Source organism: Tupaia chinensis, unplaced genomic scaffold (genome assembly GCF_000334495.1).
Source record: "Tupaia chinensis unplaced genomic scaffold, TupChi_1.0 Scaffold143923_1, whole genome shotgun sequence".
Taxonomy (NCBI): Eukaryota; Metazoa; Chordata; class Mammalia; order Scandentia; family Tupaiidae; genus Tupaia; species Tupaia belangeri.
In genome coordinates this window covers 169326-181970 of record NW_006203774.1, presented here as the reverse complement: position 1 = coordinate 181970, position 12645 = coordinate 169326, and the positions used below count along the sequence as shown (strand labels likewise).

General features: G+C 53.1%; 1 long non-coding RNA gene across 1 annotated transcript in view; it reads right to left on the bottom strand.

Annotated features, from left to right (window-relative positions):
* LOC106733503 (uncharacterized) overlaps positions 1 to 2565 on the bottom strand; it is an 8722-nt gene extending 6157 nt beyond the window's left edge. The window contains exon 1 of the long non-coding RNA XR_003547365.1: positions 2409 to 2565. This is a non-coding gene — a long non-coding RNA (uncharacterized LOC106733503). The remainder of the gene's footprint in view (positions 1 to 2408) is intronic.
* Positions 2566 to 12645: the final 10080 nt, after the last annotated feature.

Sequence of the window (12645 nt, the reverse complement as noted above, 5' to 3'; positions counted from 1 at the left end):
TTGTGGACCCGGTTCCGCCCAGCCAAAGCGGCTCGTGCATTCATCCCACGGGGCTTCTGCTGGCTTTCGGGAGACCGACCCAGGGAGGGAAGCTTCAAAACATTAACATTTCAAACAAATGCGCCCCAGTCGGGGGCCTGGGCTCTTCCCGGGGCACTCCTGTGCGGGGCCAGACCCGGTATCCACCCGACAGAAGGCCGCCTGTGTTATGCCGATGACCTCGAAGGCACTTCCTGGCCGGCTCGGTGGCGGTGGCCGGGCTGCTGGCCTCCCCCAGGGCCGTGGGTGCTGGGCGGGGCGCTGCGGTCAGCCGCAGTCGCACGCGGGGCCGGCGAGATTAGCCCGCCCGTCCCCACAGCTGGGCTTTGATCTCCTTATCGGAGGCTTTCGAGTCCACCCGGGCTTAGCTGCGACGGGCGCTGCGCCAGCCCTGAGGCTCATGGCTGCGGCTCCGTGCCTCCTGCAGGCTGGGCCCCTCGGAGGTGCCGCCTGTGCAGAAGGAAGGAAGCGTGGGCGCGAACCAGCCGTCGGAGCACAGCCAGGCGGCGCGGGGCTGCCACCTGCCACGCGGCTCCCAGCCAGCGGCAGTGCCCCTGCGCGTCCTCGCTGCGCTGGCCCCGTCCCCCGCTGCCCTCTGCACGGTTTCCTCAGTCCAGCTGAGAACTCGGCACTGCCCCTCGGCGAGCCTCCCAACGCACTCCATTTGAAGTTGGAACCGCAGTTCTAACTAGGTCTGCACCTCAGCTTCCCAGACCTGGCCTTACCTCCGACGGTTTCTTGGTTCCCTTTATTCTGGGCGGCCCCAATACCCGAGATATGTTATTAGAAAGGAAGCACTTTGCCTGCGGGGTATCCCGCACCCAGCCTCAGGCTGTGCACCCCCTTTCTAAGCACCAAGTGTCCCGGAAGCCTAGGTTTTGAAAGAAAATAAGCAAGGCTCCAGGTTTGGCAAAATGAGCAGAACTACAGCGGTCCCTCTCGGTCTTCGCCAGGATTTTAAGAGTCACAAGTGACTTAAGGGCCACGCGACCTCGGGTCTGTCTCATGCTCCCGGAAGACCAGCAGGTCTCCTGTCCCTGCCGAGCCCACGCAGTAGCCTCCTTTGAGAAAGGCGGCCCTCAGCTCTGTGCCCTGAGCATAGCCTGGATTTCGCACCCTTTTCCAGGCTCCACCCCATGAACTCGATGAGTTTAAATTTGCTCAGAACCTTCCCCAAACCCACTTTCCTGCCTATTCTCCCCTTTGGTCAAAGTGGCCTAGTTGCTATTCGTGGCTAGGACCTGCACTGTCCTGCTTCTGAGTTTGTGCTAGCTGTAAATGTCTCCTCTGCCCTTCCCCGCCCTCCCTCCTCTGCCCTCCCCCTCCTCTACCCTTCACAATCCGCTGCCCCCCCCCATCACTAGTGGGGGGGGAGGGGGGTCATCACCTCCCAGCTACTTGCTGGGCCTTTCAGCAGCTAGGCATGGGGTTACCCTTGTTTTCCTTGGGTATGGGGGGGGGCCTTTATTTTGCTGTTTTCAGCTCCCTCCCCACCGTTGAGTTTCAAATCGACTACCTTGAAGCCTAGGACGACTTTGACTTCACTCCTAAGATAACCCTGCGATATGCTTTTGACTGGGCCTGTGGTTGGCAACTGTGGTCCAAGATCCCAGACCCTGGCAGTCACAAAAAGGCTTTAGGACTCAAAAACCCTGCAGGGTTCTCTCACGTGGGACTAGGAGGGCTGGGAACTACTCTGGGGCTTCCCAGATCGCAGGGCGCATGGCAGTTATGGACAGAGACCTGACAGTTCATCAAGCAGGCTGGGGGCTGCGGGTCCCAAGAATACCAGGGCCACACACAAAGAGGCCACCCTGGTGTCTGCCCTCCAGGAGGGCTTCCTGCTCTTGGCATAGCTTGTCAGCCCCATGCCTCAGGCCCTCCCAAAGGCCAGCGTCTCCTTGCCCTGTGCACCTTCGCCCCACCCTCCAGGCACTTGGCATGCTACCAATCATTATCTCATCAGTGCTCCCTGGGCTGGGCTGCGAACAGCCCGAAGGACGGCCTCCAACGCCGACTCCCAGCGGACAGCTACAAAAGGGGTTCCAAGGTCGCGCACGGGCCGGGTGCTTGGCCCTGGGACTTTTTAATTTTGTAAGTGTAGCATAATATAAAAATTATTCCTAGTTTGTAGAGGAACGACGGCCCCTAGGAGAAAGGGCTGACTGGGGCAGGAAATAGAGAAAATGAGCCAGGGGTTTCTTTTAGCGCGAGAAAATAAGGAAATGCTTAAAAAATAAAAAGGCCATGTTGGGATAGTCAAAGGGAGACAGAATCAACTGGAAAAGAGTTCCCGATGACCACAGCTGAACAGTTTGAGAAGCAAAATAAATTAGTACCGGGTTATAACTTCAAGTATAAAATCATACCCGTGAGTCCACGCTGGGATACATAAATGGAGGATTAGAGATAAATCTCCCATGCAGAAGAATTCCAGAGAATCTCTGTGGACACTCTGCTCCCAGGAGGGGAGCGCACCTCACTTTCACGTTCCTGGCACACTGGTGGTACAGGGTGACTCTCCCAAAGAGCACTGTGGAGGAGGGAGGGAAGCCACTCCCAGCCGGGTGACCGTGACCCAGGCACTAAGCCCGGGTGGTGGAGAGCACCTTCACGTGATGGATGGAAATGAGACTTTACCTCCGCGGTCCTACACCTAAAACCCAGGCCGGCAGTGGCACGGTGGTTCAAGTGACTGGATCCGTGACCTACCACGCGGTTTGAGTCCTGAGCCCCTGCATCCATGTGTGCGTGCATGCCAGAAATCCTGAAAGGAGAGACGGAGGAGGAATTGCAGCATGACCACTCCCCAAAGGTGGAACTTTCTCACTTTCTCTCCTTTTTTTTTTTTTTTTGAGAGGTTTTTGCTATAAGGCGCGTGAGCTCGCCAGAAAGAGAGAAACAGAGAGACAGAAAGTGAGAAATCACCCCCCAGGGGAGATGGCCACACTGCAACCCCTTCTCCATTCTCCTCTAGGGATCTTGGGCACGCACACACATGCACCCTGCATGAGTTTAAATCGCCTGGTCCAGGACTTGAACCGCAGTCGACTACGTGAGAGTCCAGTGACAGAGCCATTACACCAACTGCTGGTCCCATCTCTCTTTCTCTCTCTAGTGAGCCCATGCACCCTCTGACAACACTTTTTTAAAAATCCATACCCCCCAACCTAACCATGAGAAAAGCACCTAATTCCTTTAAAGTGTTATGCTTCAAGCCGCCTGGCTGGAGAGCCCCCTTAACACTGTCTGGCTGTCCCTGCATGAACGGGCGCAGCAGTGAAAGCAAAGCTCCATCAGGCTGGCCATGTGGGCAGGTTCCACTTTTACTCCAGGGGGCCACCCTGAGTACGCTTGGTAAACCCTTGCCCACAATTGGGGCAGCGAGAGCTGGGGTGGGTCTTGATGTCAAGACCCCTCAGGAGTGCTATCTCTCTTTGCTCGAGGAAGAGATAAATACACTTAAAAAGAAGGAAAGAAAGAAAATTGTTATGTTCCAAGCAAAACCAGAGAAACCACCACGGCCAGGTGGGGGCCCACGGAGACAGGATACTGACACGAAGCAAGGAGCCGGCCGCGGTCTAGCGGTAAAGGGGTCCAGGGCCTGTGGAGCTGACCCTGTCAGAATCGTGGCCTGGACCTGAGTGTTCTGTGTCCCAACTCCTGATAGGACGGAGGAATGGGGAAGGGGTCCTGCTGGGACCACGACCCACTGGGAGTTGCCAACCACTCTCTCTCCACTCTCTCTCCATTCTCACTCTCTCTCCATTCTCTCTCTCTCTCTCTCTCTCTCTGGTGAGCGCATGCACCCTCTAGCAATAAAAAAATAAAATGAAAATGAAGGAAACCTAAACACAGTATGGATTTTCATGAATGCTCATGTATCAATCGTGGTTGCCTCAGCAGAATGGACATACCACACCAGCATAAGGAGTTAATGCTGGGGATTGGGTGCAGAGTGTACATGGAAAGTGTCTGAACGATCTTGTCGAATTTTCTAAAGTTGTTCTAAAAACAAAGATTTTTATTTCAAAAATTATGTTTATTTTAATATGAACTACTGAACAAATGGCAAAAGGAAGGTGGGCTGGGGAGTCCCCTGCAGGCTGACGCCAGTGCTCGGCGAGTCCAGTATCCCAGCCGTGCGGCCTCGCTGTGGGAAGAGGAATGACAGGCAGGTTAGGAGTGTTTGTTTTGGTTTCGGCAACCACATAAAGGCAAAGTCCCCATGTGTTTGGAGGGAGAGGACATAGTCACATGCTACGCTGTGCCTTTCCCCTGGGTGGTGGAGAGGTGGCAGGGCAAGTAGACAAGCTCAGGCCCCAGCTGACTCTAGCCATGGGGAAGAGAGGACCCAGGGCTGCCAACTCTTCCCGTATTTGGCAGAAATGAACTAGATTTTCATGTGAAGGCTCCTGATTTTAACTGGGAGATTGGGACAGGAGAATTATGAAGTGCTTGGAACCTGTATTTGAGTGTGTGTGTGTGTGTGTGTGTGTGTGTGTGTAAAATCTGTCCATATGTGTGAAAAAAAACCCTGTCTCTCTCTCTCTTCCTCTCTCTACACACACACACACACACACACACACACACACATATACATATAACTTGTCCATGTGTATATATCACTCCCCCTACCCCCACTTCTCTCTCTCTCATTTAAAAAAAGATGTGTGGTGTGCCGGCCCTATAGCCTAGTGGTTAAGGGACCTAGATCCCGTGTGGCTGACCATGGTTTGAATCCTGGCCCTGGTGACTTGAAAAACACACTGAGCTCATGTGTGTGCATGCCCCAAATCCTGACATGATGGAGAAATGGAGGCAGGAGGATTGCAGGTGACCATGCCCCATTAGGGATGCTTTTTCACTCTTTCTCTTCCCTCCCCTCAAATGCACACAGCCTCCTCCCTCTGGCAATTAAAACAAAGAGATCAAACAAACCAAAAAACACGCAGGTCTTCTTCAAATTGAGGGGGAAATGACCCAATGATGCAATGATTCTGATGGCAATTCAAAGACCCACCTTGGGCCTTGGTTTCTCAGGCCAGAAGCCTTCGGCAGGGCTGCTCAGAGCCCGAGGCTGTCCCTGCCTGCAGAGCTGTGAAAGCAGACCCTTCCCAGTGTGCGCCAGAAGGTGCATCACCCCGTCAGGTCAAGGAGGTTATTCTGGAGACGGGAAGTCTTCTGGACTTGACTTGCTAGGTTTCTGACTGGTGTGGGACCCGTTTCTCCTCTCACATTTCTCCTGGTTGGTAACCGGAAGGGCTAACCCGTGCCTTCGCCCTCACTGGCTGGCTGACTTCACAAGCTGGCCACCAACGAGACATTGCCCTGGGGACAAATGGTGCCTCTAGTCGCTCCCTGTCTGGTCCAGGGAGACTTGGACTGTACTCTTTACACCTGGTGCTGGGCTGGTTAAGACGTTGGGGAGGTTAGTGTGGGATAAACATATTTTGCACCTGAGAAGGACATAGGTTTGGGGAGCCAAGGGCACAAGGTATGGGCTGAGTATTCGTGTCATTCCCCAGAATTCCTGTGCTCAGTGGATATTTAAAGATGAGACTTTCGAGGAGTAATTAGGGTTAGATTAGGTCATGAGAATGAGACCCTCCTGACAGGATTAGTGGCCTTATAAGAAGAGACAGAGAGGGGCCAGCAGGTGGTATAGCAGTTAAGGCACTTGGTCTCACCTGACTGACCACGGATTGAGTCCTAGACCCGGCATGTGTGTACGTGTATGCACATGTGCATGCCCAGAATCCTGAGAGGAGGCTAGAAGAGAAGGGAGTATGGTGTGGCCACCCTCCAGCGGGGTGACTTTTCGCTTTCCCTGTCTCTGTCTCCTTCTCGTGAGTGCACTCAACCCATGGCAAAAATCTGAAGAAGAAAAAAAGAAAAGACGAGGGAGTCCTCTTGTTTAAGCCCACAGTCGACGGTATTTTATTAAAACAGTCCCAGCTGCGCCCAGCGGATGGCGTAGTAGTGTGTTGCTGGGTCCCTGCACGGCTGATGGTGGTTTGGGTCCTAGTCCCGGTGGCTTGAAACTCCTGTTGTGTGTGTGTGCATATGTGCCCAAAATCCAGAGACGAGAGTGGAGGAGAAGGGATTATAGTGTGGCCACCCCTGGGGGGAGGGATTTCTCACTTTTTGCCTCTCTGGTGAGTGCATGCCCCCTATTGCAAAAATCTATCCAAAACAAAACAAAATAAAAAGACAGTCCAAGCTAAAACAAGAGCTCTTCAAAAGAGGCATGAAAGAAATGCAACTTCCTTTGTATATCGCACATATAATATACCTCATTATCACATATCTAGTGCTACTTCCTCGCTATATATCATATTCTTATACTCGGGGAGTTTTGTAAGATTCTCTCCTTCAGGGTATGGTCATTGAAGGAGTTCTAGCCTTAACAAGTAATTCTTGGGCCAGCTGGTGATGTGATTAAGGCATCTACTTCCCAAACGGTCCACTGTGCAGTTCAAGTCCCAGACCCAGAGGCTTGAGACACAAGCTGGGCACATGTGCGTGCGTGTCCAAAATCCAGAAAGGAGAAACAGAGGAGGGATTTTGGCATGACCACCCTCGTGCGGCACGAGAGATGCCCCTCACTTTCTTTTGCCCTCTTTCCCAGGGCACTCGGATACTCCAGCAAAGTTACATCAGGGCAAAAACCTGACTCGGGCCTGGAAACTGGGGAATGAACTCCATCCCTCTACGGCTTACAGTCTGTCACCCTGCCCAATCCTGTGAGACTTTGTGAGCCATCATTTCTGTTGTGAGTAGCCCATTCTGAGGATGGCTGTGGCCTTCTAGGCCTGGGTGCCCAGACTGGTTACAAGTTCAGCTAAGTCCAAGTTCTCTGCCCGTCTCCCACAGGTGAGCAGCACTGGGGGATCTGCCCACTGCACTCCCCCTGCAATTCCTTCTGCATGGAAGATTGCTCCTATCTCTTATCTCTAATACGGGGCCTCTTAGTCTCGGCTGCACATTTGGGGAGAAAAAATTGCCAGGTGTCCCGATCTGATCCGGGGGACAGTCAAACAGGTTTCCTGAGGGAAGGAGTGAGAGACGGGACAACGCAGTGTTACAACACGGAGACGACACAGTGTTACAACTCTTCAGGGTCCTCCGTTTATTGTGGGCAGCACGGAGACGACACAGTGTCACAGCTCTTCAAAGTCTTCTAGAGACTCTGGAGATGACATGGTATTACAACTCTTCAGGGTCGTCTGGGGACTGTGGGCCAGGGATCGTGGTTATATACATGCTGGTGGGCAGTGATTGGTTGAATGAAGGATTATAAAAGGTGGGTTATGATTGGTTGCTTTTGTGGACCAATCATGAGGTGCCGGATATGCAAATCTGAGGGATTCTAAGCTCACCGATTTGCTATGGGAAGTGGCCAATCAGAGTATGGTTTTGAAGGTGAGGTTTTTGAAGGGGAGCCAATCATGCCCTTTGGCATTGTGTAATTGTTTGCTTTCTGAGAAACGGAAACCTAAGGGGGATATTTGCTGGTGCGCAGCCTCCCACAGCCAGACAGTGTGTATGCTCGCCAGAGAGAGACAGAGAGGGAGGGAGCGGGAGAAAGCACACCAAAAGGGACGTGATCACCTCGTAATCCTTTCTCCTCCAGCTCTACATCCTGTCAGGAGTCGGGCACACACATACATGCACCCCGTGTGTTTTTCAAGCTGCCAAGACCAGGATTCAAACTGCACAGTTGGCCACGTGGGATCCGACCCCCTTAACCACTAGGTCAAGCTCTTGGCTGCACATTGGAATCTCTTCAGAAACTGCTAAAACAAAAATTAAGCTTTACCTCAGATCAATTAAGTCAACACTTGTGGGAGGGGGAGCCAGTGTTTTAGAGGCTCCAGTCCACACGGAGAACCCCAGGTCTGGCAGTAGATCTGGACCCAGCACTGGGTGAGAGGGCAGAACCGGACTTCTCTTAGGTGACTCCTCAGGGTGGTCTCTGACGGGTCCGTAAGGAGGGTGACCCACAGACAAGCAAAGGTCGGGGCAGTCTGAGGACTGCAATGCTCACTGCGTCTTCGAGTCCTACTCTCTCCTCACCGCCTTAATGTTCACCTAAGACACCTGAAAGTCTATGAACTGATACCTGGAACTTATCAAACTACTGCTCAAAGTTTGGGTCTGATTTTTTTTTTTTTTTTCTAATTCGCTATGGGGAGGGGCATGCATTGGCTGGAGAGAGAGAAGAGAGAAAGCGAGAAAGCACCTCTCAGAGGGATGGCCACACCACAGTCGTTTCTCCTCCATTCTCCTGGGGGTTTTGGGCATGCACGCACATGTGCCAGGCATGCTTTTTCAAGCTGCTGAGGCCAAGAATCAAACCCTGCAGTTGACCATGTGGAATCCAGCTGCCTTAACCACCTTAATCTAGCTGACCCTCGGTCTGATTTTTGGCTACCTCAGTCCTGTTTCTCCATGAGGTTAGAGATTCTTTCAGATTTTCATAGAAAGTTCCTGGACCTTACAGTAAGAATATATAATATTTTCTTCCTTTCTAAACTCCAGACAATCTCAGACTTACATTTTCCCCCAGAACCACCTGAGAGTAAGTTGCTGATGTAATCATCCTTAATACTCCAGTGCAAACTTTTAAAAAATAATTATTTTATCTTTTATTGCTTCTTTTTCTTCACCTTCACCAGAGAGAGAGAGAGAGAGAGAGAGAGAGAGGGAAAGCAAACTGCCAAGTCCAGGACTTCAACCGTAGTCAGCCACATGGGAGTCCAGAACCTTAACTGCACACCACCAGCCCACCCCGTGCATACTTTCTTTTATTTTTTTTTGAGAGAGAGATTGTTTGCTATAGGGCGCGTGCGCTCGCCAGACAGACAGAGAGAGAGACAGACAGAAAATGAGAAATCACCCGAAATCACCCCCCAGGGGGGATGGTCACGCCGCAATCCCTTCTCCTCCATTCTCCTCTCGGGATCTTGGGCACGCACACACACACGCCTGGCATGAGTTTTAAGCCACTGGGTCCTGGACGCGAACTGCAGTCGACTACGTGGGAGTCCAGTGACATAGCCATTACGCTAACTGTGGTGTGACCATGCCCCTTGCGGGGTGATTTCTTGCTTTCTGTCTCTCTGTCTCTCTCTGTCTTTCTGGCGAGCACACACACCATGTAGCAAAAATCTCTCTCAAAAAAAAAAAAAAGAATAATTTTATTTAACTTTATCTATTTATTTTAAAATTTGACCAGGGAAGAAACGGAAGCTTCGTCCTTTTCCGTCCTCTCTGTTTCTGGCTGCTGGCTCTGCCGTCAGTGCCCTCTCCCCGTGCTCCCCACCATGCCTTGGAAAACTGAGGAAATCAAAGACTTTCTGTTAACAGCCCAACGAAAGGACGCCAAATCTGTCAAGATCAAGAGAAATAAGGATAATGTGAAGTTTAAAGTTCGATGCAGCAGTTACCTTTACACCTGGGTCGTCACGGACAAAGCGAAGGCGGGGAAGCTGACGCAGTTCCTGCTCACAAGTTTGGCAGTGAAGGGAACCAGCAGTTAGCGTAATGGCTATGTCGCTGGACTCCCACGTAGTCGACGGCGGGTTGGGTCCTGGACCCGGTGGGTTAAAACACAATGCCGGGAGCATGTGCGTGCATGCCCAAGATCCCGAGAGGAGAATGGAGGAGAAGGGATTGCGGCGTGACCATCCTCCCTGAGGGGTAATTTCTCGCTTCCTGTCTCTCTGTCTCTCTCTGTCTGTCTGGCGAGCGCACACACCCTATAGCAAAAACCTCTCCAAAAAAGAAAAAAAAGTTTGGCGGTGAAGGAGCTAAAATGAACCAGACGCTGTTTGAACTACATTGAACACTTTTTAATTCTGAAAAAAAAAAAATTGACCAGAGAGGAACAGAGAGAGAGAAAGTGAGAAAACAAAGCCACCAGGTCTGGGACTCGAACGGCAGTCAGCCTTGTGGGAATCCAGTGCCCTTAACCATCACACCACCTGCAGGCCTCCCCAAACTGTTTTTAAACATGAGATTTCTATGTTTACTTACCTAGAAAGTTGTTGACAAGATGTTACTAAGTGAAAAAAGTAAGTTATAGAACATTGTTAAACTTCAGGTACATTTAATTCTAAGAAGTTTCAGGGACGCGCTCCAGGGCGAGGTCACTTTGGAGCTGAGGATCGCAGAGTTGGGGATTTTTAGGAGAGTCAGAGGGAGTCATCTCCCAGAGACATCGGATACCACAAAGAGAATGGACATTGCTGGCTTCACTGCTCTAACGAACAAAGAAGTTTGTATAGAGGGCGTGTGTTCGCTGGAGAGAGCTGGGAGAGAAAGAGGAAAAAGGGAGAAGTCGCTCTGGGGGCGCTCTCCTCCAATCTCCTCTCGGGATGTTGGGCACACACACGTGCCTGGAGTGTTTTCCAAGCACCTGGCTGGGACTCTCTGTCTCTCTCTGTCTTTCTGGCGAGCACCCAGGCCATGTGGGATGCAGCCTGGGATGCAGCCGCCTCAACCACCATGCGGGCTGGCTGGCAAGCTTTTTATCGCTGTGCACTCACTATCCCAAAGCATAGTGACTTAAAATGACAGCAACCACTGTACTCTCTGCTCCTGAGGTTCCCTGGGCTGCACTAGGACACTCTTACTGAGCTCTTGGGTGGCTTTAGGTGCCGTGGTGAGGCCCAGGTCACCAATACACATCTCCATGCGGCCTGGTGCTCCCTGGGGGCAGCAGGAGGATTCCAGGAGTCTTACCCCAGAGCACGGACCCAGGCAGAAGCAGGCCGCCCTTCCCAACTAGCCGGAAGTCCTGCCACATCACTTCCGGTTTGGTAGGAGCCGATTACTAGGGGCAGCCATGGCCAAGGGAAGGGGAATTCAACCCCATTTTTTGTGGGTAGAATCTCTAAGAATGTGTGGTGTGAGCACTTGCCGGCGAGAGACAGAGACAGAGGTGAAGTGAGAAATCAGCCCTCAGAAGAACAGCCACGTTGCAATCCCTTCCCCTCCATTCTCCTCCCCATGAACACACGTCCAGCCTGAGTTTCAAGCCTCCGGTCCAAGGTGTGAGCCATGTTCGGCCATGTGGGCGTCCAGCCACACAACTGCTGCACCCCTCTGTCCCCCACCCTCGCGTGGACGTCTTTTCCCCAGAGAAATTTTTGCTATGGGCACATGTGCTTGCCGAAGTGACAGAGACAGACAGAAGCAAGAAATCACCCCCAGGAGGGTTGGCCATGGCACAGCCCCTTGTCCATTCTCCTCTCAGGATTTTGGCCACACAGGCAGAAGCACCTAGTGTGAGTTTTAAGCCACCAGGTCCAGGACTTGAACCGCAGTTGACTACATGGGAGTCCAGTGATGTGACCATGACGCCATCTGCTGGTCCCGTGGACATGTTTTACAACCCACCACAGGAGCCATTAAATTGGCTGCTTTGGGCTCTGCGGCCGAGGCTTCCTAGGCAGGTGCAGTGGCAGCTGAGTAATGAGGTGGGTGCACCCCGTCTTCAGGAAGGACGGGGGTCCAGGACGTGGGCAGAAGAGTTCCCCTCCCAAGCCCGGGGCTGATGCCATGCTCGCTCCCGGGCAGTGCAGGCGGGCGGGCCTGGCGGGAGAGCCCCAGCTGTGAATGCGGACAGACCTGTTCCCAGTCAGGCCAGGCCGCCCAGCCACGCCCTCTCTCTTCCGGGACTGTCACCAGGGTCCTGGCAGAATGCAGATGACACACTGCATTGGTAATCTGAGGAGCATTGCATAAAGCGACCACTTACGGAGAGGGCAAGCTGTGCAGTGGCCACTGGGGACAGCACGGCACTCCGAGGGCTGCAAGGGGCCAGGGAGGGGAGAGGTTTCCAGAAGCTGGAGGCAGAGAGGCTATGTGGCGGCACGCCTGTGTGGGAATGGGACCTTCAGAGGCCAGGCAGAAGCACTGGGGACACACAGCCTTCTCTGGCCTGTCACCTCCCAAGAGTGCTGCTCCTGGCCAAAGCCCAGGGAGCCAGAGGAAGCGGGCTCCTGAATGCAGCCTCCAGGGGGTGGGCGGGCGGCCGGCCCTGAGGGCAGCGCACGGAGGACACTGCACGGAGGCTAAATGAAGATGAGTGAGGATGGCCCAGGCCAGAGCTGACACTCCGCAGCCTGCGCCCTGTCGCCCTGTTCACCTCTACGTCCCGGGGAGGCCCGTGAAGGGGTAGACGGCACAGACGACGCGGCCGGCTGCCCTCTGCATGAGGAGCTTAGGCTCTCAGCACTAAGGCCTTCGAGGCACATCTGTGGTTCGCCCACAGAGGAAGAGCACCACTGGGAGCAGCATCCAGGGGTCCCCGAGTCTGTGGGAATATGTGGGGGTCCCAGAATTCCCGTGGAAGCCACCACTGCACGGTTATGCAGTGCTTTTCATCTAGAGTTGACAGGTTTCTTTAGGTTCCTCTTAGAGTTCGGACACTATAGGGACCAGCAGTTAGCATAATGGCTATGTCACTGGACTCCCACGTAGTCGAGCGCGGTTCGAGTCCCGGACCCGGTGGCTTAAAACTCACGCCGGGCGCGTGTGCGTGCGTGCCCAAGATCCCGAGAGGAGAATGGAGGAGAAGGGATTGCGGCGTAACCA